Source organism: Condylura cristata, unplaced genomic scaffold, assembly GCF_000260355.1.
Source record: "Condylura cristata isolate star-nosed mole 26May11 unplaced genomic scaffold, ConCri1.0 scaffold00023, whole genome shotgun sequence".
Classification (NCBI taxonomy): domain Eukaryota; kingdom Metazoa; phylum Chordata; class Mammalia; order Eulipotyphla; family Talpidae; genus Condylura; species Condylura cristata.
Window position 1 is genome coordinate 12,515,287 of NW_004567124.1, and position 26,580 is coordinate 12,541,866.

At 46.3% G+C, this 26,580-nt stretch overlaps 1 long non-coding RNA gene across 1 annotated transcript; it reads left to right on the forward strand.

Moving 5' to 3' along the window:
- LOC105853969 lies at positions 1–25,379 on the forward strand. The gene is made up of 3 exons (XR_001145712.1): positions 1–94; positions 10,561–10,801; positions 25,133–25,379. It is a non-coding gene; the product is annotated as an uncharacterized LOC105853969 (long non-coding RNA).
- The last annotated feature ends 1,201 nt before the right edge of the window (positions 25,380–26,580 follow it).

A 26,580-nucleotide genomic window follows, 5' to 3' on the forward strand; every position in this document is an offset into this window, starting at 1 on the left:
TGACCCAGCATGAGCAAGCACAAGTAGACTCCCCTGAACTGGGCTCGAAGTCCAGCTGGAAACAAGGGTGCAGAGGAGGAGCAGACACCCAGAGGTGAGGGGCCACCAAAAGAAATGGAAACTTCAGTTATCTGAAGGAAAGCTACTTGAGACTTTTCCTCATATGTACTGCCCTGCGACTCAACAGTGGACTTCAGCCAACTCCTTCTATCCCACATGCTTTCAGCCTGTGAAATTTAACTTCTTTGTTTTCAACCCTTGTCCCTAAACCTATATGACCTGATTTCTTTACTGGGAGGTGAAGTTGAATTTAATTCCTATCTTCTTGTCAGGCAGTTTGCAAACAAAGCTGATTTCTTAGCTGCTGTCATTATCTTATGTATAGGTATGAGGCGGAGACCCCAGTGCCCAGTAACAGAGTGAGAGCGAGCCTCAGAACCACCTTATCCTATCCAAATATATAACTCAGCAGAGAGAATCAAGGCAGATTTTATTTAAGAAGGGAGATGACAGAACCCTTCCTCTGTGGAAGAAACTCAACAACCTACTGGATTTAACACCCAATATCTGAGGGTGACAGTTAAAGGATAAATATCTTTAGTATGAAAACATGAATGTGTTGGGGGGGGGGTGATACAGATCCTACGTAGAGTTTGGGGAATGAAGAATGGGAACTCAAGGCAATGTCTCTGTGATACAGGCCTGACCACTTGGAGACAAGAACTCTTGACTAGGGTGGACTGACTTAGAATGAGCCTCACTGTGTTTGGGGTGCAGGACCTCGAGCATTGCAATTCATCAGAAATAGAAAGGAGATAGAGTTCAAGGTGAGCAAACGTTTCTCTGAGCTAATGGTAGCCACTGTGGAACATTTGATAGTCCTCCAAGCATGGGAACACATAGTAGTCATTTGATTCTGACCACACCCTCTGAGAAAGTCTTAGCCTTGTTTCATAGATGAGGAAACTGAGGCTCAGAGAGGTTACGTGGCTAATTTGGCCTGTCACAGAAGTTGCACCTGGCAGAATCAAGGCTTTGAGGGTCCAGTTGCAAAGCTATTCCTGCTACCTCATTTGGCAGGTAGCAGAGCAGGGCTGGCCCCTGGGTCTTAGGTCTGTGTGAATCACTGTAACTGTTTCGGTGCCAGCTCTCCCAATTGCACGAAGGATGGGACTGACTCCAGCTTGCCCATGCTGCTAGCCGAGAAGGAAGGGCTAACTACTTGGCACGTAGGAGTCTAAGCACATCCCGTGACTAGTGTCCCTTGGAGAATGGCAAGTAAAATGTGATATTAGACTAAGTGGGACAGAAAAGGAAGCCTCTCAGGACCTCATGTTTCCCCTGGCTATCTCATTAGGCTTTGCCCTGGAAGAACCGGCCTGCTTTCTTTCCAGATGCGCTCTGGGGACTGCCTGGCACTCTGCTGTACCAGAGAGGTAGAGAATCTGGGCAACAGAGCAGATGGATTTGGGTTAGGAGCCTAATTTCAGCTTTCGTGCACTGAAGGCCTTGTGTAGATCATGGCCCAGCTGAGACTCAGCATCTTCATCTGTGAAATAGGGATAAACAGCAAGACTCTTCCCTGGTTTGTGAGAAATGAGATAGTGCATGGATGTGCTTGGCACACTGCCTAGCAGAAAACAATGTCCCTTACAGGAGTTGTCACTTTATTGCTGACATTTGTTCAGTGGTCCCCGGTGCCATGCTCTGTGCTCATCACTTTATATAAATTCAGTTCTTCAATCCTTTCAAATGCCACAATGCAGATAAAGAATGTGCATAGTTTCTTGCACATGAGCCAATGCGTGGATTGTTACCTATTGTTAATATAATGTCCTGTACAGCTAAACCTGCTCAGGTCTGAGCCCTGACCAGGGCTGCTTCTTCTACAGGGATCAAATGTCATAACTTAGTTCTGGGGTCCTTCGACGTCTCCCTTTGTTGCAAATCCATTATTGCTCAAGGTGAGTACAGAAACCACCTCTCACAGGTCAGAGTTTACTGGAGGAAACAGACCAGCAGTTATAATGTAGTCCTTGGAGTGCGACAGTAGTGGTGAGTGTGAGGTGTGATCAGGGAAAGTGTTCTAGAGAAGATACAGAAGTTGGGTCTTGAAGGATGAATAGGAGTTTGCTGGGCAAAGGAGAGGAGGACATATTCAGAAAGCCACAGGTTGGTGGAAATGGCCAGTGGGCAGACAGAGGGCAGGTAGTGGAAGGCCGTGGTGGCCAGGTTAAGTTTATGTTTTCTCTACAGGCCATCAGGAGCTATTGGTGGGTTGGGTTTTAAGCAGGGAAGAAAATGAATTAAATTTGTCCTTTAGAAAGATAGTAGAACTGCAGGGTGGAGGATGGTTGAGAGAGGACAGCCAGCTAAGGGCCCAGAGTAGCAGCTTGGGGAAGAGATGGTGGAAAGAGGACATTTTCGACTGGTATCGGGGAGGGACAGGCATAAAAGAGGGAAGGTCAAGTGGACTTAGTGGCAGGCAGATATAGTGGGGGAGAGAGAGAAGAGCCTTGAAGGTACCATGGTGACTTTAGGGGCTGAGAAGGAAAGCCCAATGAAGGGAAGGGCTGAGAAGGGCCGCTGGAGGCGGCATGGAAGAAATCATGATTTCCCCCAGCAACAGCAGTCACACATAGACACCACTCTTCTTGGCTGCTGCACTGAGACTGTGAGTCCATGAGGGCCTGGAAGCTGTCACCTCACCCTCATGGAGGTGTCCTGGAAACACTGTAGGAATAACTGTGTCCATGAAGGGATGGGGACTCGACATGGTGGGGGAGTTCAGGACTGAAGAATGCTGAAGACAGGTGGAGAGGACTAGGAAATTGTCCCCACAGGGTGACCCTTCATGTCTGCTCAGAGGAGATACTGCCCTTTGCATTTCCAAATGTCAAATTCTGACATGTGAGAGTCAAAGCTGCTAGATGGTTCAATAAGGGAGACTTTGTTTTCTAATCTACAGATGGTGACAAATGACCTACATCAAGGGTGGAGGAGGGTGGAATGGGCAGAGCATTAAGGCGCTGCTAGTGTGGAGGATGTGTCCTTAATGGCCAGAGGCCCCGGGAGGCCTGTTCTCTCCTCCTCCACCTAAGGTCCCCACGCTTCCCTGCCCAGGCCCTGGAAAACTCTGCAGAAAAGAGGGGCTTCACAACTGCTGTAAGACTGTGGACCCGTGGCTCAAAAGCTACCTTTCCCCACCAAGACGGCACTGTTCCTGGGAGAACAGATGGGTCTGGTGTGGCCACTGTGTGTTTTAGCTGACAATGAGTTATTAAGGAGAAAGACAGCTGGTTTCCTTTTACCCAGACTTGCTTCCAGGCAAGACCAGGGAAAGAATGTGGAATGACAGTACCCCACCAGGCCAGTGGGGACACTGGTCTTGACTAGCACAGGGCAGGGATGGTCAGGACTTTTGGTGTCCTAGGAAGGATCCTACACCTTAGAAGGAGGGAGAGACCTGGGGCCCGGGGACCTGAGGTGGACCCTGTCTGTCCCTTGGCAGCTCTGTGACTCTGGACACATCACTTGACTTTGAGACTCAGGTTCCTCCTCTGCAATGTTGTTTAAAGGATGGCAGGAGATAAAGTATGCAAACCCCTCCCTGTGCCTGGCATAGAGTAAGTTCGCAGGGAATTTTAGCCAAATCTATAGCTGAACCAGATGACGCAAGAAAAATATTAACTGGAACAGTTTCTTCTCCTCCTACCTCCCGGCTGCATTTCGAATGCGGTCCCCAGACATTTCCCCTGGAGTTCTGTCTGTGGGTTGTCATTTTGTCTGTTTGCCTTTCATCCTCTTAAAGTCTTGCTAATCGCACAGGAAGTGGGTGGGTAATGGGCTTCTCTGTTGTTCCACTGGCCTCCCAGTGTGTCTTACTGTTTTGCTTTTCTCGCCATGGGGGCTTCTCACACCCTCTAATGACTGTTTTCCTTTCAGAAATGGCATATTTTTAGACAAAAGCATTTCCTGTGGCTCATCACTGACTCTGGCAGGTCTCTGATTCACGTTAATTTTCCCTGCTCCTTTCTGGCCACATAAAACCCAACCCAGCAATGAGAGCACTGGCAATGCTGGCCCACAGGCTGCTCGAGCTCGTACCCAGCGCCCAGGGGCCGGCAGGTGGAGGACTACATGGTGAGGAGCACATAGTCACGCTCTTGGGGTTCATTCACTCATGCAGTTGATACATATTTTTGGAGCACTGACTCTGGAGGGCTTTTTAGGCAAATTGCCGTTCTGGTTCAGGCCACCCCTAGGTCACCATGGCAATGTATGGCACTCACACTGGTCCTCCCTCCTCTGTGAGCATGACAGATAATGCGAATAGATCACATAGATCACAGTTCCTCCCCTCCCCAGGGTGACTGGTGTCAGCTCACAACCCCTCCAAAGGATGAAACTGTTACTCAAACCAAAAACACTACTCACCATCTTTGATCCAGACTCTAGATAACTGGGTTTGTCCTCCATGAATGTTCAAGGCTTACACTATCCAATAAAATGCTACCATGCTCCAGCTCTCCCGCCTTTCCTTACAGAAGCCCATTTCTCACCCACAGTTTGAAAGATTTGGAAGGGTTAAGTGTTAGTAAGGTGAAAGACAGGTCAACACAAGAATTGGTCTCAGTTATTTACTCCTGTTTGGAAGGTGTTTGGAAAAGATGTTTTGACTTTGGATAATAATATCAGATATGATTTGCTGTATTTTTGTTTAAAAAAGTCTGTATTAAGCAATGGCTACATTCTTACTCAAAGAATGCATTTTGCTATAAAAAGTTGTAATTGTTACTCAGGCATTACTATCTACTCTTTTGTTCCCTTAGAACAACAGACCATGTAATTACTTCACAAAAAAAAAAAAAAGGAAAGTTGGGCTTTGTGTTTGTACATGTGAAATTCTCTTTTCTATGAGCAAAATTCCCATTTACAGTCCTTAAGAAAGTCAGAGAACACATTTCACAAAGTTAACGATATGAGCGAAAGTCATCTAGTTTTGAGAAAGACGTTCACCTGCGGTGGATGGGATGGTCTAAAACCTAGAGCACTTTACAAAAGAGGACCTGGTGGAGGCGAATTTACTTTGCAGCAAATGAAGTTTCAACTTTAGGGTCTTATTTATAAGACCCCATTTATATTTCCCTAGCTAGTTTTATATTTGTAACATTGTGCTCTTTTTCCTAAGGTGAATGCCTCAAATATATGGGACTTCAAGCCCCATAAACCTGTCTCTGCACATACAAAGGATGGCTCTTCACTGTACACTGCTCATCTGCAACTCTATTCTCTTGGGGCAGGACTGGGTGAGGGCTCACCTGCCTTCTCTAGCCTTTCCGTGCTTCTTCCCAAGGAGTCTTAATAAATGGAATTCACTGGGCCACGTTTTTGCACGGGGGCGGGGGGAGGGTTACTTTACAATGAACCTTGAAAAGGGTAGGGTCTTCCTCTGCTCTGGGGCAGGCCAGGTGGTCCCCTCTTCTCTCTTGCTGTTCATTTGGCTGGTGCCAGGGTGAGGGAGGCATGCCCAGAGCTCAACTTCCTCACCCTGAGTAGGTAGGCAAGTTGGCGTGCCCCTTTTTGGAAAGTTGCTGATTCAATTCATAGGGGATGGAGCAGAAAGCATTACTGTGGCCTCAGGCACAAGTCAAATCTTCTGCCATCCCAAGGGTGAGAAACGCTGGCACTGCCTCTGTCTTTGGCAGTCAGGACTCTGCGTCTGTTTGTGACCCTGCTGGGCCGAGGAGTGAACACAGAGTCTTTAATACTCCAACATGTTCTTAAGACTATTTTCCTTTCTAAGTTATGACGAGAGAAATAAGAACTGTAGTGAGTCAATGTTTAACGTTTATCATGACTTGTCATTACCTTTTTAGATCAAGCAGGATAGCCCAGGGTGTGGATAGGGGCAGCAAAGCAGAGATCTATTAAGCAAATATCTCTATGAATGCTAGCAGCTGTGCAAATAAGTGGGCATGAGGTGGAGGGTTTGGCTAGGCAGAGCATCCAAGGTTCACAGGAAGGAAAGAAATCAACTTATTAAAGTGGGTTATAAAGTACACAAACCTTTAATGAGGTTAAAATATTCCCAGCCTAGCCGAATTTCATGGAGTCTCTCCAGGGCAGCTCTGTGGTTCTCAATCCAAGCTGTCTTTACAACTGAACTCTAAGTAGGTCTGGGCTGTGTTCTCTGTGTCATTTAAAAAATTTTGTGTGTCCAGGGGTAAGAATCACTGTGAAGACTAAATGTTGTCCGTTGGCATTCATCACCAACTCCCAGTGAGGATGACATCACAGGGCTGGAAAGGTCAACTCATGTCGGGGTTCATTATGATTTGTGGCCCCACATCTCAGAAGTTACATGAAGATACATGTTGTTTCACAGAGCTGTGCTGTTCTCAAACTTGAGAATCAGAGTCTCTTGCAGATTCTGTTGACTCAAGTTGCTGGGCCCACCCCCAGAGTTTGCTGGGCCCACCCCCAGTTTTCCATAGTTTTTGATTCATTAGGTCTAGGACCCCAAAACTAACATGTCTGGACAAGTTCCCAGGGGATACTGATACTGCAGATCTGGGAATCATACTTAGGAACCCCTTGTGAAGACCTAAGGACACAGGCCTTAGCTCTGAGAGGCTTTCTGGGAAGCAGACACAGGGTGAGTCTCAGAAGCAGAGGCTCTAGATCGAAGCCCTGGCCCTGCTGTAGTTCATTCAATGCTGTGTGGCCCAGGGTAGCCAGGTGACCTCTCTGAGCCAGTGTCTTCATCCATCATCTTGGGAAGGATGAGTGCTTTTCCTGTCCCAAGCAGTGGGATCATCAATGAGGTATTCAGCTACTACTCCGATTGGTGTACCAGGTACCAAGCATTCTCCATACATTATTCAATTAATTTTCTCAACATTTCTATGAAGTAGGCCATATCTTTATTATTTTACAGGCCCAGCAGTTAACAGTACCTTGTCAACGTGTTGTGTGAGAGACAGTTCTGGTTTACCCCAAACCCCATCTAACTCTTAGTGAGAAGCCCTATAAACACAGAGACTTGCTAAGGGCTTTTCTAAGTGGTGAGCAGCATTGCAATGTAAGGGCTACCTGGTGGGCGAATCACTCTGCGCCAGTGAGCAAACCCCAATTAATTCAAGTCTGGGCAGGTAGGGAGGGTTCCAAAAGAAAACACAACAAAACACATCAATCACTTTGTTGCACTGTTTGAGAAAGGGCCAGTCTGATAAGATGAAGGCACGGACTAGGAAGAAAAAGGAACCTCGCAAATAGCCGGCAGGAAGACCAGAGGGCTCTTTGACTGCCTGACCGTAAGCCCAGGAAACTCCGGCCTAGAAACCTGGCAACAGATCACAAACACTGCAGCTGGTTCATTAAGTCAAGGCGGCCATTTTGGGGAAAGGGCAGCTTTGAAGAAGGGGGAAAAAAATGCTCACAAGAGGGGAAAAATAACAACCATGTGGGATCTGAAATGGGTAAATGGGAAATTGTGAGTTCAGGAGTGACTCGGGGGCTTTCAGAGATCAGGAGCCCATAATCAAAGGTTTTGTTCCTCAAATCAGGAAGCCTCTGCAAGATCAGTATCTTCTAGTCACTGGGGACAAGATCAGAATTCAGGGGTGGGTGGGAGACATGATCTATCACTGAAGGTGTTACAGTGACTTTTGGAAGTCAGATTCAGCTTTATTCATCTATCAGATATCTTTGCCCAGACAAGCAAACATTTGGGTAGGAATACAATGAAGGAAAAAAGACTTAATACCAGAAACAATTTGGTGAAATTTCATGCCAATGTTTATGGGGGGGGGGGGAGAAGGGGTTACAACTACTACATGTAAGTATGAATACTGTATAGCAAATTTCTTTATAAAAAGGATTGTTGTGAGTAGTCAGATAAGGCAATCGATGTCTGAAAGGGGCTTTGAGGGCACTCATTACCTTCAAAGAAGTGGATTCTTATACATCTGAAAAAAGGCAAGTGAAAACATTGGGATAATCTTCTGAGTGAAGAGATGTGAAAAGTAACTTTACTTTGTAATTGCAATAATTACCACATATGAGTTTTATCAGGCATGGAAAAAAAAGGTAGACTATATGTATTCTCAGAGGTAAAATGCTCAGCTGATGGTGATGATGGTAGAAAAAACAAGGTGACCTTTAATGTGGCCAAGATCACCATGTGTTTAGCAAAATGTAACCCAAATGATCTATAAAGTGGTTTGCTCTGATCTAGTGGGTGTAAAGCAGAGAATTCCAGTCTTTGTAGTCACTTCTTACAACTAAGTCCAGTCAAGAGAGCAACAGTATTTAACTAGAACTTTAGAACTTAAAGGAGCCATGGAGCTAATCTAGTCTATGATCGTTTAGATGAGGAAACTGAGGCCTACAGAACTAAGTGGCTTGTCCAAGATCTTTTAACTAGTTAGACAATGCATTGCACACAAAATGGAAAACATTCGTTCATCCTTCATGAAACCTGATAAAGGTTACTTAAAACATATGGAGGATTTTCAGAACCTTTCAGGTCAGTGAAGTGGAAAGTTGACTAAATGTTTCTTAAAGATACCCCTTTGAACAGCTGTAAAAGACAAATCATTGAGATGGATAGACAGACACCTCACGACTAGTAAGATTTTCCAAGTGATCTTAAATAAATGATTCCTAATAAATCATATAGACAGGACTTCACAGTGAAGTCACAAATGAGTGTAGAACAGGCATAATGATGACAGCCCAAACATCTGTTGGTTTGGGAAGTAAATTTTCCTATTTTAGAACTGGCATTAATCATCAAGAGATGGAACCCTACAGTATTTCAGAGGGTTTTCATGTCCCCAACCAGAAGACCTGCCTCTCTGCTCTATGTTAATGAGAAGGGACAGACACCAGGCACTCTCTCTAGTTTCATATATACCTATGTCTCACCTGGCCACACACTAAACAGTGCAGAAGGTGACAGAGGACAGAGAGCGTTGGCACACTCCAGATGTGTTATCAGGGATAACTACACCTGCTCACTCTAACTTCCAGTCCTCAGGCCCGTGAGGCTTTGTCTAAGCCTTCCTGTGCTAGCTGATTTCGTAGGGGCTCCAAAGCCTACCCCAAGCCATTGCCTGCCTCCTCTGGCTCACTGTACCCCACAGACTTCTGTCCAGTAAGGGTTTGATCAGTGATCCTGCCAGATTCACATTTCACCTCCTGAGTCAGAAATTCAGCCTTTGTCTCTCTGCCCAGCCCAGGTCAGCACATCAGGGGTTTCTTCCAATCTTTATTAAAGTGGTGATTTTCACCTCCCATTTAAAATCCTTTCTGTGGTTCACATGGAATTTCACAGAGTTCTCCAAAATCTTAAATCTTCATTAGGACTATGTAAGAGAACAGCCTGGGTCAGAAGCCAGAAATAAAACTGTTGGCATTCATAAATACCAATTGAGTAAATATAAATCAATCAATAAACACATCCTGCTCCAAAGTGCAAAGAGCTGAGGTGAGGGAGCCAGTGAAGTGGAGGAGATGACCTTTTCTGTCTGGAAGGACAGGAGCGACATGGGCAAATGTCGAGAATCTGTCACAGAGAATTCTCTTCCTCTGCTCTCTGGGGCGATAAGATAAAGAAACTTTGAATGGCCAGAGTGTGATGGGTCTGCAACGAGAGGGCTTTTCTTTATTCCACAGCAAAAGTAACAGTGCCTAGTAAAGTCACTGGAAATTCTAGAAAAACAAGCAACCTGGAAGGGACTGATCCCAATAATGCTAAAAGTGAGTTAAAAAGTTTCATTCTGCTCAAATCTGAGAGAACTCAAGAACTATCTTAGGTTGTGGTAAACAGCAACTAAAGAACAGAAGATTCAGGTACTTGATGGTCATGCCTTTAAATTTTGCTCTAACTGTTTTATTTGTACTAGGTGTTTGCTCCTAAAGCACTGTTTTAGGGAAAAGTCCTGTTGAGCTCTAGTTGTGTGGGGAGCTGGCTGGTATTTGGCTGGGCTCACTATGAGGATGGGGAGTTGGGCTCTGTGGAGCCTGGGTCAGTCTCTCTGGTGACACCATGCACCCAGGTGTCCACACTCTTCCAGAACTGTTCTTACAGGAAGGTACAGTCAGGCCCCAGAAGCACCAGCTGAGGACACTCCACACAGGCCATATACTCGGAGGCGGAAGGGACAAGTATATGATGCAGACTCAAGTAGTGAGCGTGAGCTCCTTTCATCATAATCTTTTTAATACAGAATAGCGCTTTGGGTAATGTTTCTCCCTCTGAAATGAAAGCTTTGGATTTCAAATGGGGTTATTTGCCTTTTATCTGTGTTTTCTCTACTGTTCTATTTTCTGATCCATTACTTTCATCTTCCAAACCTGTCATTGTGACTCTTGTATCACTGTAACAATCACTCAAAAAGCTTTTTACTCTTCGGGTCAGAAATGTTTAATGTGAGCCAATTTCAATGATTTTATTTGTATTGACCTTATATTTGACAATCATGGAAGATGTACTGTGAAGTCGAGTGTTCAAAGGTAATGAGTACCTTTATTTGAATTCCACCCCCCCTTCAGATGAACACAACAGTTAAAGATTCCTGAGGGAGAGATAAAACACTGGAAAAGCTGCTAAGGACCCTGCGCAGGGCCCCTGAGGGACAAGGGCTGGAGAGATGGGACCAGAGAAGACAAAGAAGACAAATGCACACCCAAACCCAAAACAAGAGGAGACTTGCCTCGCTGCTTCCTAGTGAGAGAAGGAGCCTGGTTGACCCTGGTTTGCTGGTGCTAAGAGACTGGGTGCTGTAGCTTGAAGGTAAGCAGTGGGCAGGAAATTGATTCGACTGGGCTTTTGCAAGAGAAGGGTAAGAAGGAGTGGGCAAACGGACCAGGAATGATCAGAGCAGATTCTGAAAACTTGATTTGGCTTGGCTCGTAGATTCTTCCAGTGGCAAGAGCATTTTTAGTAAGGGTCTCTTTAAAAGATTTTAATCAGGGCCCTAGCCCTGGTGTCGCAACAGGTTAGGACACTGCAAGCTAGTCACAACTGCTTTGGTGCGAGTTCTATCTTTGGCCTGGGAGGTGACCCACATGGCGCCGCAGACCTCTCCTGCCCCTCCTGCTGCTCCCCTCAGCAGTGTACTTCATAAGTCATCCTGTTCTGCTCCCGGCTCTGTCTCTGGTGAAGCCTCTCATCCTCTGCACCTCTGGCCTGTACCCAGTTCTGTATGTATAAATAAATTAATATTTTAAAAGTTTTTTTTTTAATCAACTAGTTAAAATATTTATTGAACATCTACATGCTATGGGAACCTAGAACCTAAGTCTTAGATTCACATGGAAGGTTCTGATCTTCTAGCTTGCACTGTTGGCTGCCTGAGAGCAGTTGGTGAGAGGACAAGACAATAGAATGAGCATCAATATGACAGGCCATTGACCAGGAAAGGGGCAGGTGCTTTGTTGGGACACTTCCTTTATCCACCATAAGCTGGAGTGGGTTGATGAGGAGACTGAAGTTCAGAGAGCATTAGGACTTCCTTCGAGTTTGTTGTTGTTGGGGCCCAAACTCAAACTCAGGACTGTAGGCTAGAAAGTCACTGTCTTTGCATACTACCCTGGCCTTAGATTTGAATCCCTTCCACCCCAGTGCTTCTATGCAAAAATAAGCATAATTAAAAATAAAAAATATTTGAATCCTGGTTCCACCAGTTACTAGCTTGTGATCCAGAGCAGTTAGGTAAGCTCTCTGAGTCTTGGCTTCCTCATCGGATGAGTGGAGATCATAAGACAATGGGGAGATGAAAGGAAATGATTCATGTATGGGGTTCAGCACAACACCAGGCACTGTAAGTACCCAATAAGGCCAGCTGCAGAATTTGGAGATGAGGGAGGATCAAAAAACTCCCTCATAGGGGAGGCCATGCTTGAATCTGCCCTTAGAAAATGGAGGAGGCTTGGCCCTCCCTGGTGGCGCAGCGGGTTAAAGTGCAGCACTGCACGTGAGTCGCAGTTGCTGGCAGTGTGAGTTTGATCCCTGCCCCAGAGGTGCCCCACATGGTGTGGCAGACCTTTCCTGTCTCACTGGTGCTCCCCTCAGCAGTGTACTTCATCGATCTGTCTGTTCTGCTCCCCACTCTATCTCTGGTGAATCCTTTAACCACCCCTGGGCCTCTGGCCTGTACCCCAGTTCTAGATGAATAAATAAAGAAATCTTTAAAAAAAATGGAGGAGGCTTGATAGAAGTAAACGCAGAAGGAAAAAGAGGGGTGATTTGTACTTCAAAGATAGTGTGTTAGGAAGGAGTAATGGGTAGGGAGGGGTAGAGAGATGAAATAATAAGATGGAAAAAGGTTGGTGTCTGTTGGTTGAACTTACTTTCAGGACAAATAGTGTAGAGGGAGGGTGGTGTGGAGGACCTGGCTACCCATGGGGGGCAGGGGATGAGGCCAGACCACTGCAGGTCTCAAGGCAAAATGGGGTATAGGTAGCCTGGGAGGAGAGGTAAAGAATTTGGAGTTGAGTGCAGGTTTGTGTGGGGGGGGGGGGGGGGAAGGGGAGGTGCAAAAGGGAGAGAGAAGTGTAATAACCGAAGATGTAAGGGATGTGGGTATGGGTGTGTGTGTGTAGTGGGGTCATGTTTCTGGAACAGTTCCTACCCAGCTTGCACTGGATTAGAAACTGCAATTACTGGTTTTCCTGATTTTGCTCCACTCTTTCATTCACAAAACAAACTGGCACAGGGCCTGACAACATATATAGAAAAGAATCAGGAATCTCACTGGTTGCTGATCTTGGAGTGCTGCTAGCTCCTGACACCCAGCTTTGTCTGTTTTGGTTGTGAAGAGGTGCGGGCCCAAAACACTGGTCACTGCCCTTCTGTCCTTCCCTTGGTTCCTCAAGGTCCTGCTGAGATGTGAGTCTGCTAATCCTAGGCAGCTTATCCAGCCTCCATTTTCTTACCTACAGTTCTGTATTCCTAAAGCAAGGCCAGAACTGCCTGGTCATAGGAGCCAACCCTTTGAGGTACCTTTCACATCAATTAAGAGCATAAAGCTGGATTACCCTGGAAAGGGTCTGCATGATGAGGTATGACTGTCCTCAGCAGGGGCTGAGGACAGATGCATAAACTTACTCCTGACTTATACATCAGAGGGTATGACCAGGAATGCCCGGGGGGCTGTTGACTGATGTATAACGAAGGACCCCAGTAGCTGATCAGTAGACCGTCTTATTGATAAGACTGATACCCTGACTGGGGAGTCAGGGCTTGATCTACATACCAAGCTATCAGCAGATGAGAAGTACAGTTCCACTCTTCCCCTGCTTCTTCTACTTCTATTTCTCTAGTCTGTTTCCTCATATGACAAATGCTGTTTGACTGGTCTACCAATAAAAAGGCCAGGATCTTGCTCTTGAGCAGCACCCTGCATTATGTAGCCTGTTCCACGACTCCCATTTCTTTATCAGTATGGTGTTGCCCGACACAACAAGATGACTCAGTGGTGGTAGGCCCATGGGGATTCACATCCCAAAGAGCAGGGTCTGTCTTCTGCTCTTTGCCTTCAGTGGTTAAAGCTGCTGGCAGGCTGTGGGGAAGGAGCGCCCCCTAGGCAGGACCATCTCTGCAGCCTCTCCTCCATCACCTCACTGGGGAACCAGCCGCAGGCTCCCACCCCCTATAACAGCCAGGGGCCCTGGTGCTCCTTGCTCCGAGGGAAGGGGTCACAATCAACTTCTAGTCTCCCCCTACCATCTACCATGACTTCAAAAGCAAGGATGAATCTGCAGCGTTCTGGGAGCCACTTACTCATATAAGAATCATTCTAGAGCTTGTGCAAATGCTAATGAATGCCAAGAATAACTCCACGACCTGTCTCAGCAGGCAGGACCATGAGCAAAGCTGCGCTGGTCCTTGAAGGGGCTCTGCGGACCTGCCCCTTCTGCCTGGGCCTGCAGAGGCCAGAGCGCAGCCAGTGGGTTCCCTTCAGGAATCTGGAGCTGCCTCTGAGTCAGGCTGTGACCCTCCTACACACTCGGGGGAGGCCAAGAGCTGCCTGGCAGGTGAGAAAACCAAATTGGCAATTACCCTGCTCCACGAAGCCTTACGGAGCCTCACTTCTAAGGTCTGGCATCAGTTCAGCAAGCCCATTCCTTGCCCTGCCTGAGTTCTCTCCTCTCATGCTTAGAATTAATTTGTCTAGGTGGGAATGCAGAAGGGGAGGGACATTTATGTCTTTAGCTTTGGTCTAGCGTGCCCTCAGGGAAGAGGCATGTGTGTGTGCATATGTGTGTGTGTGTGTATGTGTCTCACCACTGGGATAGATCTAGACAAGGTGAAAGTGGACTAGTGGTACGAACTCTTCAAGTAGGACACAGATAGTCTTTATGATAAGACCATATGTGATGCTGTTTAGTGGAACAGAGCTGGAGCCAGGAGGACATCTTTCCCAGACCAAGATGATTGAATGATTGATTGATTCATTCATTCATTCAATCACATTAATTCACTTATCAACATCCATCTAACGCTCACAACAGACCATGGCTTGTGAACAGCCTGAATTATATTCAGCTTCTTTCTGCTTTCAATGTGCTCTCAATTCTATAGGAAAGATAGAAGTATGAAAAACAGATGAGAAAAAACATATAATAAGTACAAAAAGACACATGCAAGAAACAGGATGGGATTAACTCCGGGGCCGGTGGGGTGATACCGAGCATGTGCTTAGATGATGAGGGGGAGAAGCCCCATGGGTGGGTTGGGGGATGAGTGAGCAAAATGCAACTCAGGACTTCTAGGAGTGGGCCTGACTGGATAGTGGGAGACAGGTGTGACTGGGTGAATGGAGCCGGATGGAGCAGAGTTTTATGGGGAAGCTGGAATCTAGACCAGGGAGAGGAAACATCCATGAGTAAAATGCAGAGACCTGAAGGAGAATGCTGTCCTTTCCTCCACACACAGAGGGCAGACTCCTTGGGAATTAAAAATACGGGGTCTGCACTGACTGGGCTCAAAACCCAGCTCTATGAGCTGGGGGAACATTTGCCTCTCTTAGCATCAGTTTCCTTCTTGGTAATGGCTCTCAATAAATGTTAGGTTATTATTGTTTAGATTCCAGCTCATCTGTAAATGCTCCTAGTTTTTCCACTGAAGTGTTTCTTTCCCCGCCCTACAGCTGGAGACAAGCTTGTCTGGCCACTCTTGCCCCTGTAACCAGCCTGTGGACCAGCCCCGAACAGAGCCCCTTTAAATTCTATTCACGTCTTTGCTCCGAAGCCCTTGCTGTTCCTTATGGTGGAGAACATCCAATCTGGCCCACCATCTTCTTATGCATAAGAAAACAACCAAAAACTAAATGACTAGGCCTTACTCCAAAGCCACCGGCACTGGGTCCCGGATCCCCCACTCCTGCCACTGCTTCTTCCCCTCTAACAGGCTGCTTGATTCTCCAGCTCCCTATTCTTGTGCTGTATTATTTCCTGGCTCCAGAGCTTCTCCAAACACTCACTGGGAGACACTGGCAGGGAGGAAATGGGCCTGCCAGGGTTCTGTGACCTTGCCCATGACTAGCTGATGACCTTGAACAAGTCCTGCGGTCATCTAGAGCCTCCCAAAGACTGAGAGGGCTGCAACAGAGCTCCTGCAGTGGAAGTGAGGGTGGCAATGGGATTATAAGCTACAAGCAGGGCCTGGCAGAGTGTCTGGCCCACCGTAGAGAACACTGAAATGCTGAAGCCCCTTCTCGGGGCCAGGTGTGTCATCCCTGTCTCCAAAAGTTCAGCATAACTGCCTGTAACACTGCTTCCCTATGCCCTTTACAACAGTAACCCAGACAGTCCTTCTCCTTCCACTTCCCTGTGAACTGTTTGCTACGTGTACCCCTGAGGTCCCTCCTTACACATTTCAGAACTGTGGTTTAAACGTCCTTAGAGATAGAAATGAGGCTGTTGGTGGACTGAGGTTTTGGGAGCTGAAAGTTGTCAGTATTTGGGGGGGAGGCTTGAGCACACTTTAAAAGTTGAAAGGAGGCCCTCCCTGGTGGCACAGCGGGTTAATGCACTGCAAAAGAAGCTTAAGCCACTTCTGCATGAGTTCGATCCCCACCTGCCCCGGAGGAGATTCACATGGCGAGGCAGACCTCTCCTGACCCACCCGCTGCTCCCCTCAGCAGTGTACTTCGTTGATCTGCCGTTTTGCTCCCCACTATGTCCCTGGTGAATTCTCTCACCCTCCGCATCTCTGGCCTGTACCCCAGTTCTGTATGAATAAATAAATAAATCTTTAAAAAAAAAAAGTTGAAAGGAATTCCACAGGGGATCCCAGACGTTCGACACCCATGACATCCACTGGCAAGCTTGGGATCAGGGTAGCTAGAAGCCACATGGTCACACACAACCACCTTTGGGACAGATTCTGAGGGTGATTTTCCTTCTTCGGAAAAAGGAAGAGGCTGTTTGTCGTCAGGCGAGAGCCAGCTGCACCTGCAGCTGACTGTTGTCCTGACCTCAGAGGAACCCAGGGGCCCTAGGCAGGGCCACCCAGGGCCTGCGTCAAGAAGGAAGTGGTGCTGCTTGCATAGGGCCTTGAGACATTAAGATAATGCCGTGTCTGGGCGAAAGGCTAAATAGAGCCCGGGAGGGGCAGGGATTATCTAGTTCCTTCCCGTGACAGCTGCAGACTCAGCTAGAACATGATACCCAGTGCCCAGTCTGGCTTTTTACCTCAGTGTGGGCTAAGCCCAACCGGGGGTTATGCTGTTTGTTTTCTCATGAACATAGAAATCTACTTAAAATGACTCAAGGGAAAACGGAACACCTGTTTGCTGGTGGACTCTCGTCTTGTTTATTTTTTCCGGTTTTAGGAGTGGGTGGGACTTCCTCCAGAAACTGCTGCTTTCCGGAAAACCTGAGCCAAGTCTGGGACTTGTTATGTTGCTGATAGCATTTATGTATGTATGTATTTGTTGTTCACTTTCTAAAAGGGATCCCCCAAGGGGGGGAAATGCAGTGAAGCCTGGTCCCCAAAAGTTTTGAAAAGATGGTTTTACTCAAGCTTAGTAAAGGCCTGAAATACAGCCTCACCAGCAAATATTTGCCCCCAATAACAATCCAAAGCAGATTCTCTAAAAATACTCTGTGTCACTTCCTGCTTGTTGGGAAAGGTCAAAGACTGGCCAATATTTTGTCCTAGTAGAATTAGAGAATACATATCTCACTTAAAAAATATGAAGCCAGTTCCCATCTCTCCCTCCTATAATGTATTATAGCCAAAACCAAAAAGGAGATTTACAGTCTTCTCAACATTCTGCGATCGACTACCTTTTCCTCTTAAATACGCATTAGAAAAATAATAAAGCCAAGGACATAGGCGCCTCAGTAATGTTATTGATGGCAGGCTTTGGGTCTGACCTAATTCAGAACTTAAACCATCTCCTAAAGGCCAGAGGGATGACTGGCAAGGGGACCTTTTCTGAAGGTGTCACACAACTCCTTTCACCCATTCTGTCAAGACACTGGACCATGACAGGGCAGGCAATGGTTCTCAGAAAGGAACAGGTGGTCCTCAGTGTTTAAGTCCTGGGACATTCTTGGATGACCCGGATTCTACTGGGAAGAGTTTGGAAACAGAGACTTCTTTGATTTCTGGGTTTTTCTCCTAGGAAAAGGAACCAGAGTGTGTTCTGGTTGAACACCCAAAACAGAGGTTTTAAAGGTGGAAAAGTCTCAAATGAGGCTTATTCTTTGAAAGGTGTCATCCTAAATGTTTTGAGTTGGAGGAAATAGCCAAGGGATGAGGACAATCTTTCTGCTGTAAATTATGACAGTAAATACAGTGATATAAAGGACAATCAGGTGTTCTTGTTTGCTTTCACCTGCTTGGCTTATGCTTTAATTGCATGAGCTGAGGAATGTGGTGGGGAGCCTCTGTTACCCTTGTTTGGTTTCCAAAATTCAAAGGTAACTTTGTAAACTTCACACTTAGAAAGGTCTTGCTGATGACCCCATTTAAAATTTTACTCTTCTTTTAAGGGGCATATACGGGCTCACATTTTCCTCCAGAAGTTTCCCTGTCTCTGCAGGAGTAAAAAACTGAAATAGGTGCTTATTTAATTTTTTTTTTTAAAGCTCTCTAGCTACTGAGAACAGCAAGGACTTTGCCATTTAATTTTTGTTATTATCCAGCTCATGAAAATGTATTTCTTAATCCCCCGGCTTCAGATGCTCCTATCAGAAAAAGCATAAACTGATATGTCCCTGTACTCTAAAAGCATATAATTTAAGACTAACAACATGGCATAACCCAGAGCGACGTGCCAAACATACCCAAAGAGGCAGCAGTAGAATGAAGTTGAGGCCTTTGGCCCAGGAGGGAGAGGAAAAGAAATTGGGTGAATCACAGAGGCTGCTAGATATTTAGCTGCGAGTTAAAAAAATCTTCATAGTGTATCCATTTTAGTCAAACTTACATGGAGAAAATGATCAAACCAGTGTTTTCAGCCCTTTTGATTACCAAATGGAATTACCTGGCTGGCTTAAGGAGTAAAGATAATAACAACAAAAGTGACTGGTCACACAATGACATGGTCTCCGTCACAGAAAGGCTTTATGGAGAAGACAGCTTTGGAGGTCGCATCCAGCACGAGTCGGGAGGAAGTGGACTGATACTAATAAACTGTCACGCTGAGCGAGCTGTCAGGTGTGGATGAGCAGAGGGGCCGGGGAGTGGGGTTTAGGCGCTGGAGACGTGAGTGGCATGGATGAGCAAGGTGCCTTGTAGACACTCTTGCTTTCCCTGGGAAAACTTGAGAAAGGGTTAGAATCTGCTGTGCTCTGAGGTCGAGGGCTGCTCAGCTCAATCACCTGGTGATGAGGACCTGGCCTCATTTGATAGCACCAGGCTGCTGAGCAAGGAGGTGCCAGGCCCCAGGAGCCATCTCTGCTGGAGACTAGTTTATATCCCTCTCAGGTGTACCACGTGATGCCTTAGTTCTCCTTCACTGTTAGTAAAATAAATGAGTTGGATTGGAAGTTCTCTAGGATTCCTTCCAATTTTCCGATTCTATGAGTCAGGTGCATTTTTTAAAGGAACTCTTCTTCCATTGGGAAAATAGCTATAAGTGAGACTCTCCCCCAATTTATTCTGCTTTTGTAGAGGGACCTCTTTGCAAATTAGTACTTGGAGGAGAAAAGAGAAACAAGACATCTTCCCAAGGCTAAGGGGTTGGGTAGGCCCCCAGCATGAACTAGGGGACTTTAGGCTCAGGGGGCATCAGTGGTGCTTACCCATGTTCTACTGCAGTCCTCCTTGGGGACAGGCCTCAACCCCAGGTGCTTCCACATTCCTCCTTAGCACCCCCCTCCAGGGGCTTCTGTGTGCACCCCCCTCCAGGGTCACATGTGCCTTGTCCCTGCCTAAGGCTTCTAGTAGGCTCAGTGTATTAGGGCTATCTGCTTTACCCTTTGTAGCTGAAAAGCTTTTTCTAAAAAGATTTATTGATTTATGCACATAGAACTGGGGTACAGGCCAGAGATGCAGGGGCAGTGAGACGATTCACCAGAGACAGAGTGGGGAGCAGAACAGGCCGACTGATGAAGCACACTTCTGAGGGGAGCAGAGGGCAGGTTGCGAGAGGTCTGCCACACCATGTGAGTCACCTCTGGGGCAGTGATCAAACTCATACTGAGGCGGCTGCTGTAGCCGAAAGCCTTAATATATATTTTTTATGGTTAGCAAAGTAAACACACAAATTAAACTTCAGAATAATAGGATGGTGTATAAAAGTGTTAAGCATTGAAACAATATCAGCTGTAATCCTGTCAACCCAGAACTATTCACATTTAGTGTAAAGTATTTTTTTTTCCATACAGCAATGTACAAATTGTATAAACTGCTGGGATTAACTTTTTGTTTTTTGGCTCAGCCTCATAGCATGTTTCCGTGTCAAATCTATCTGCTCCCACTTCATTTCCCCAATGCTAACCCTTTCCTCTGGGTAGCCCTGACCAAGCCAGGGCTACAACCTCCAACCTCCTCTCCTCTGCTCACGCTACCTACCTGCCTGAAGTACACCTGCTCTCCATTCATTCTCAGGCTGACTGAATGGTAGGACCCAATGCTCACCATAAGGTCTTCCAAGACCTTGAAGGGCTCTCCTGATTATTCTACCCTTGCTCCTCCCACCCACAACCTCCAGGCTTTGGTCCTTAACGTGTGCTGCTCTGGACTGTCAGATTTCTCTTCAAGTAGCTGCCTCTCAGGTAGTGGTATGATGGGATGTATTTAAAAACTGGCTCCCTGGAAAACAGAATGTGTATATGTGTTTATTTATTGGTAGTGAGGATGCCTGTGACACAATTAACAATTAAAAAAATCTAATGTTAGGCCCTCCCTGGTGGCACAGCGGGGTAAAGCCCAGCACTGAGAATCTAAAGCCGCTTCCGCATGAGTTCGATTCCCGCCTGCCCCGGAGGTGACCACATGGCGCGGCAGACCTCTCCTGACCCGCCCGCTGCTCCCCTCAGCAGTGTACTTCGTCGATCTGCCTGTTCTGCTCCCCACTCTGTCTCTGGTGAAGCCTCTCGCTGCCCCTGAGCCTCTGGCCTGTACCCCAGTTCTGTATGCACAAATAAATAAATCTTAAAAAAAAAAATTTAAAAAAAATTTTAAAAAAATCTAATGTTATATTATAAACTTCATATACCCAACTGATACAGAACACTCATGTTCATCTTTGCTGTATGGTTCTGATATGAATGTCAGTTGCTATTTCATGTATGTTAACAAGCAAGTCAAAACTCAAACAATGACGATTTATGTGGGAACTCGAATTATTCATCAGTGCCATGAGCTTATTTCTTTGCTGTACCAGATTGTTGTTTTTGCATATGGAAGGATCATCCCTCAAATTTTTGGTCCCAATTTATAACAGGAACTGTCACATGACACTCTTAATTTCAATCTTCCTCATTAACATTTTCTCCATATCTCTCCGAAGTCTAAACCAGGGGTTGGTAATTTGAAACCTGCCAATCTGGCCCAACATCTGTTTTTCCAAATGAAGTTTTATTTGAACAGGGTCAAGAAGGTTTGTTTATCTATTGTCTGTAATTGTTTTGTGTTACCACGCTAGTGGCAATAGATACCATAGAACCTACAAAGAGAAAAAGATTTACTACCTGGTCCTTACAGAAAAGGTTTGTTGATCCTTGCACTACACAATCAACAAAACAATAAATCAGATCTTGATTAATTGCTAAACTGTACGTACTTATGACTTTATGTAAAGTACATTGGTGTGTTCACCAATTTCCACATGCAATTGCAATTGTCATGGCTGCTGTCTAACTGCCAGTGTGATGTTCCTGCCTGGGGAGGTAGGCAGAGAAACTCCGGAGCATGACAGCATTTCCACCATGCCCTACAATAGAAAACCGAAAACCTTAATAGAGATCAGAGTAAAGTGTAGTAAAGTAATTAGAAATAGAAGAGTTTTGAAGATCTACTACAGTTGTTTTGAAAATAATTTAATTGCAAATCTTTGTCATTGAATGTTAAAATAATGGCTGTGCTTAACAATTAGCTCACAAAAATCTTGAAAACTTCATAATTGGCTCTGTTAAGAACGAGGGCTTTGATCTTTAGTGGGTGAAATATGATCCCAGTTCATCTGGGTGGCACCTCCTTGAACCACAGCCCTAGGGGGATGTTCTGCTCAGAATAAGGGCATGTGAGGATCTCATGTTCATCATAAGTCATCTATGAAACTTGAAGAAAGAAGTCTCTTGTGTATAGCAAGGTCTCTAACCCCAACTGTTGACTAGAAATTGTCATGCTCTCTGACCACTATAGGGGAGTATAGCCACACGCCTCTGCCCACTACATACAAAATGAGTCATTCTAGATAGAGCCATCCAGAAGGCACAGATGGCGCCCTGACCCTGAATGACCTGAGTTGGGTATTTCATGGGGCTAGACCATGGGGTCTGGCCAGTTAACTCCGATCACATCCACTTTTTGCTTTGGAAGTACAACTTATATCCCTGCCCCCTTCTCTACCCTAGAAAGGCAGGAGGGGCTGGCTCACTGAAGCCAGTTCCGGTTCCCTAGAGTCCTGTGGCCATGACCTGCGAAGACAATGGTCAGTATCCATGACCTGAACCAATTGGTGTTTTCTCTAAGGAAATTCTATACCTCAAACTCTCCATTGTCAGACTTGTGGTGAGAGGGTGGCCTTGGAAACAAGCAAGTTTCTTGGCTAGTTGCTTCAAGTTTCCCTGGAGCTGCAAGGCAAATGTGGCCTGCATGTACATGAAATAGCAGGAAGAGGACAGGATTGTAGGAGCTGCAGGGCCGGATCCCCACCCCACCCTCACCACAAGGCTGTGTGACCCTGGGTTCCTCACTTAAACTCTCTGAGTCTGTTTCCTGGTAGGTCGAATACCCCATAGGGTTACTTGAGGTCAACGGGGCTAATATATGTGAAAACACGTTGAAAGAGCAAATGTAAGAGGACAGCGTACATGGCTGGCTCCACAGCCTCTCTGGAGACACTGGGTGCTGAGTAACCCATGTGCTCCAAAGAGAGTTGCCAGCAGTTGGGGCCAGATTCCCTTCCTTCGGGGCTTCCAAAGAAGGCTCAATTACCATCACCATCTTTCTCCAGCACCATGTAGGGAGACTGTGGGAAAAGGGGGTAGGAGTAAATGCAAAGGTAATTTGGTTTGTCCCTCCCATTGTTGGGGGCTCTCTCACACTCCTTTGTGGAGACTGCCAGGGGAGGGTGTCTGCAGGACGCACAACTGGTTAATCCTCAAGCTGGATGGTTGCTGAGCTATTGGGACGCATGGCCCCCTCTGGTGGTGGGGGTATGGAGATGCAGTTCAGTGAAGCATTTGCCCTGTATCCATAGGTGTTTGTGAGGCGCTGTGTGAATGTGGAGGTTGTGTCTGCTTTAGTCACCTGGAGCCTGGAGGTCCAGACAGGGCCCTTTTTGCTTATGGTAATCTGAGACAAGGGGAAGAAGTTAAACTTGAAGAAAGGGGCAGGCTTCTTCCTCACTTCAGTTCACCTTTATGCTCAGAGGGTGAGGAAGAGGACTGCAGCCATTTCTGAGGCTCCGTAAAGGAGGACAGAGTGGGAGTGCTATAGAGGATACAAAAGGAGCCACAGCTGTCTTTCTCAATGACACAGGGCCTCAGAAAATCATCCACGTGTCCTCACAGGGCCATCAGTGCTCAAGGCCACAAGTAGCAGATCAGCCCAGAGTGGACCAGAGAGAGACAACAGCCAACCAAGACTTAGGATATCTGTGTCCCTAACTGTACCCCACTAATAGCTTCTCCAGAGAAGTAGGCCCTACAAAGGAAGGGGAGCAATCCCAGAATCAGACCTGCTTTCCCACCCTACCTCATGGTGCCCCATAGAGAAGAGAGCTGAAGGAGAACCATCTCTTCACCACTTGAAATCCCACCTGTGGCCCAGCTGAGCTCAGGAGGAGAAAGAAAGAGTGTCAAATCAGATGTAAGATCAAGGCTTTAAAATAAGATATAAAAGACTCGTAATAATAGAACTGTCCAAAAGTTAAGAAATGTGCCCCAGATGCTATGAAGGGATGGAAAAATATGACTTGCTAGCCCACGACTGAAGACAGGGATGGGAGAAATAGGAAACAGCTTCATGTTTATACCCAAGTAAATTCAGACTGATCAATAAACCTGTGACACAGTCTTAGTTTTTATAGCAGGGATTGCTTTGAACTTGGTGAAGTGAATCAAATACATGTATAGAGTGGAGGCTCTGAAACTGAAGCGTGCATCTGAATTACCCAGAGGGCTTGATAAAACACAGCTGACCCAACAACCAGTTTCTGATTCAGTAAGTCTGGGGTGGGATCAAGAATTTGCATTTCTAGCAAGGCTTGTGTGATATTGACGATGCTGACCCTGAGATCACAATTTGTGAATCACTGTGGTGTCGATTAGAATATGACCAAGTATGTCTTTAACACAGCTTTGAAAAGCGGCCTCTGAACTTCCTAGGAAGACAATAAAAATGCTGATTCCATTTATTTCACTCATCTGCTTCCCCTGGAAGAACAATATTTGAAAGTTGCATGGGTGCACCTATGTGTTAAAGAACTAATTGAAAATCCATGGCCCTCCAAATGACTAAATCTATAAGGTCATCCAGATCTCCCTATGCTCATGAGGCCAGTTCTGCCCAAGTAGATTAGCTACTTCACACACTTTCAAGCAGGGTCTGAAATGCACCATGAGGATGTGTAGGCAGGGACAGAAACTCATTCTGCTTACCCGTGGGGAACATCACTGGCCCTCCCTTCGTTCTCATGTCTCACAGGCAGTCTTCAGCAGTCAGACTGCTGAGTCCCTCTCAGAGGAACCACCCCTTCCGTGCATGGGGAGTGGGCTTAGTCTGCTTTGGGTAGAGCTGATTCTACACAGAAGGTGGGCCTGGTTCCCAAACAAGGCCAATCACAGACCACACCCTACTGTCATCTATTTACAGGTGAGCACCTGTCACCTTTCTGGAATGTTTGCAGAGGTATATGATAAGAGGCTTTAATCCTTCTATATTTTAAGATCTAAGGACCAAGGAAATTTGGGACTCCCAAGCACCATCGTGGAGGGAGGGAGAGAGAAGAAAAGAGAAAGAGAAAGAATTGAGAAACATGGTGACTTTACTAGAGCCATTTATTTAGCTGTATTTGAAGCCTCTATTTCGGACATCCCTATTATAGGAGTTCCTAAACCCTTTTTGCTTAAATTAATCTGAGGTGGACTTTTGTGCTTGTGAGTAAAAGTTCCAACTAATACCATCACTGCATTTTTTTAAAGATTTATTTATTTATGCATACAGAACTGGGGTACAAGCCAGAGGTGCAGGGGCAGTGAGAGGATTCACCAGAGACAGAGTAGGGAGCAGAACAGGCAGACTGGTGAAGTATACTGCTGAGGGGAGCAGCGGGCGGATCAGGAGAGGTCTGCGGCGCCAAGTGGGTCACCTCTGGGGCGGGGATCGAACTCAGGCTGAAGTGCTTTGCTTCTCAGTGCAGTGCTTTAACCTGCTGTGCCACCAGGGAGGGCCCTCATTGAATATTTTTAACCTACCTTTTTCATATCTCCAAAGATGTTGACTTTCTTCCAGGCCCACTGCACTACCTGCCACTCCAAGCATGGCTTTCAGTAACAGCTCCCCAGCCCTGACAGTGCTGGGGATGTCTCCCTAGGAGCAATGACTCCCAAGTGATGACGGCTCCATCCCCAGGGCTTTGATGGAAGAGTCTGGGCAGACTGACTTCAGCACAGTGACTTCAGAGCATACTTCCTAGGGCAGTTGCAGTCTTATGACTCCAATGTAAGCTCTCTCATGCAAGAAAAGCTACCCTCCGCCTGCAGTGATCTTCGGGTGTTCAGGTATTACTCTCCTCTCTGTAGCCTTGGGCCCAGCTTTACCTGCAAGTCCTGCTTAACACCGGGAGAATCTCTCAGGGGCCCTCGTGTGTGAGCCAGCATGTGGAGATTGCCATCAGTCTCCTTCCCGCTCTTGCTCATTGGTGTTACCAAATACCCAGAAGCCTGGCCACGAATGCCTAGTAACCCAGGCACAGCACACAGACACTAGCCTGGGTGACCCACGTCCACTAGCACTTCAGAGCATTTCCAAAGTAGAGTCAAATAGAGTTATTAATGGCACCTGAGCTTAGATGAAGATTTCACAGAGGATTTTAATCATATATTGCTCAGCAAAACCATAAAAATCCCCCTTTCTAGGGTGCCATCCTTTGCCCAGAATGACAAACATTGCCAGCAGCTGCATCCTTCCTGCCCTTGACCTAAGCTGGTGTTGTATGCGGGACTCAGGACCAGCCTCAAAATTGACATCACTTGGGGCCTCACTAGAAATGCATGTTCCTGGGCTGAACCTCACCTATGTAATCAGGAAGTCAGGTGTGGGCTCAGAAATCTAAGTTTTAACACTCTCACGGGCCTTCTGATGCAGGTTCAAGTTTGAGAACCATTGTCATAAACACTGGCCTAAGTGACGCTATTCCTGCCTCCATTTCTGGAAGTGTCCACGAAGGCCCCACCTATTGCTCTCTAAGCAAGCTCCTTGCTGGTCTTCACTCTGGTCACAGACCAATCTGTGTGACTTCAACTCAGAAGCAGGGCAGTTTTATAGTTAAGGGGCTAAGGCCACTCCATCTAGTCACACTGACCCATGGACTAAAGACACAGATTGGCTTCTCTTGCCCTGTTCAGACCCTCAGCTGCATCAGAATAGCCAGAGGTGGAGGCAGGTGTACTTACACCACCCCACCACATAGAATGAAGTGGAATAAAAGTCTCCAAGGGAAGAAACAAATTACTTGATTGCCCATTCCTCCCAGCACCCTGAATGGGTTATAAAGCCACATCCATCTTTCAAAGTAAACAGCAATCAGCCCCAATGAGCGAGGAGACTTTCAAATAATAGCCAACATTTGTTGATATTGACAGTGACCCATAAATCTCACTTTCTTTGGGAGACTATGTTGGGCAGCATTTTAATTCCAAGCCAGTGAATGAGAAGTGAGA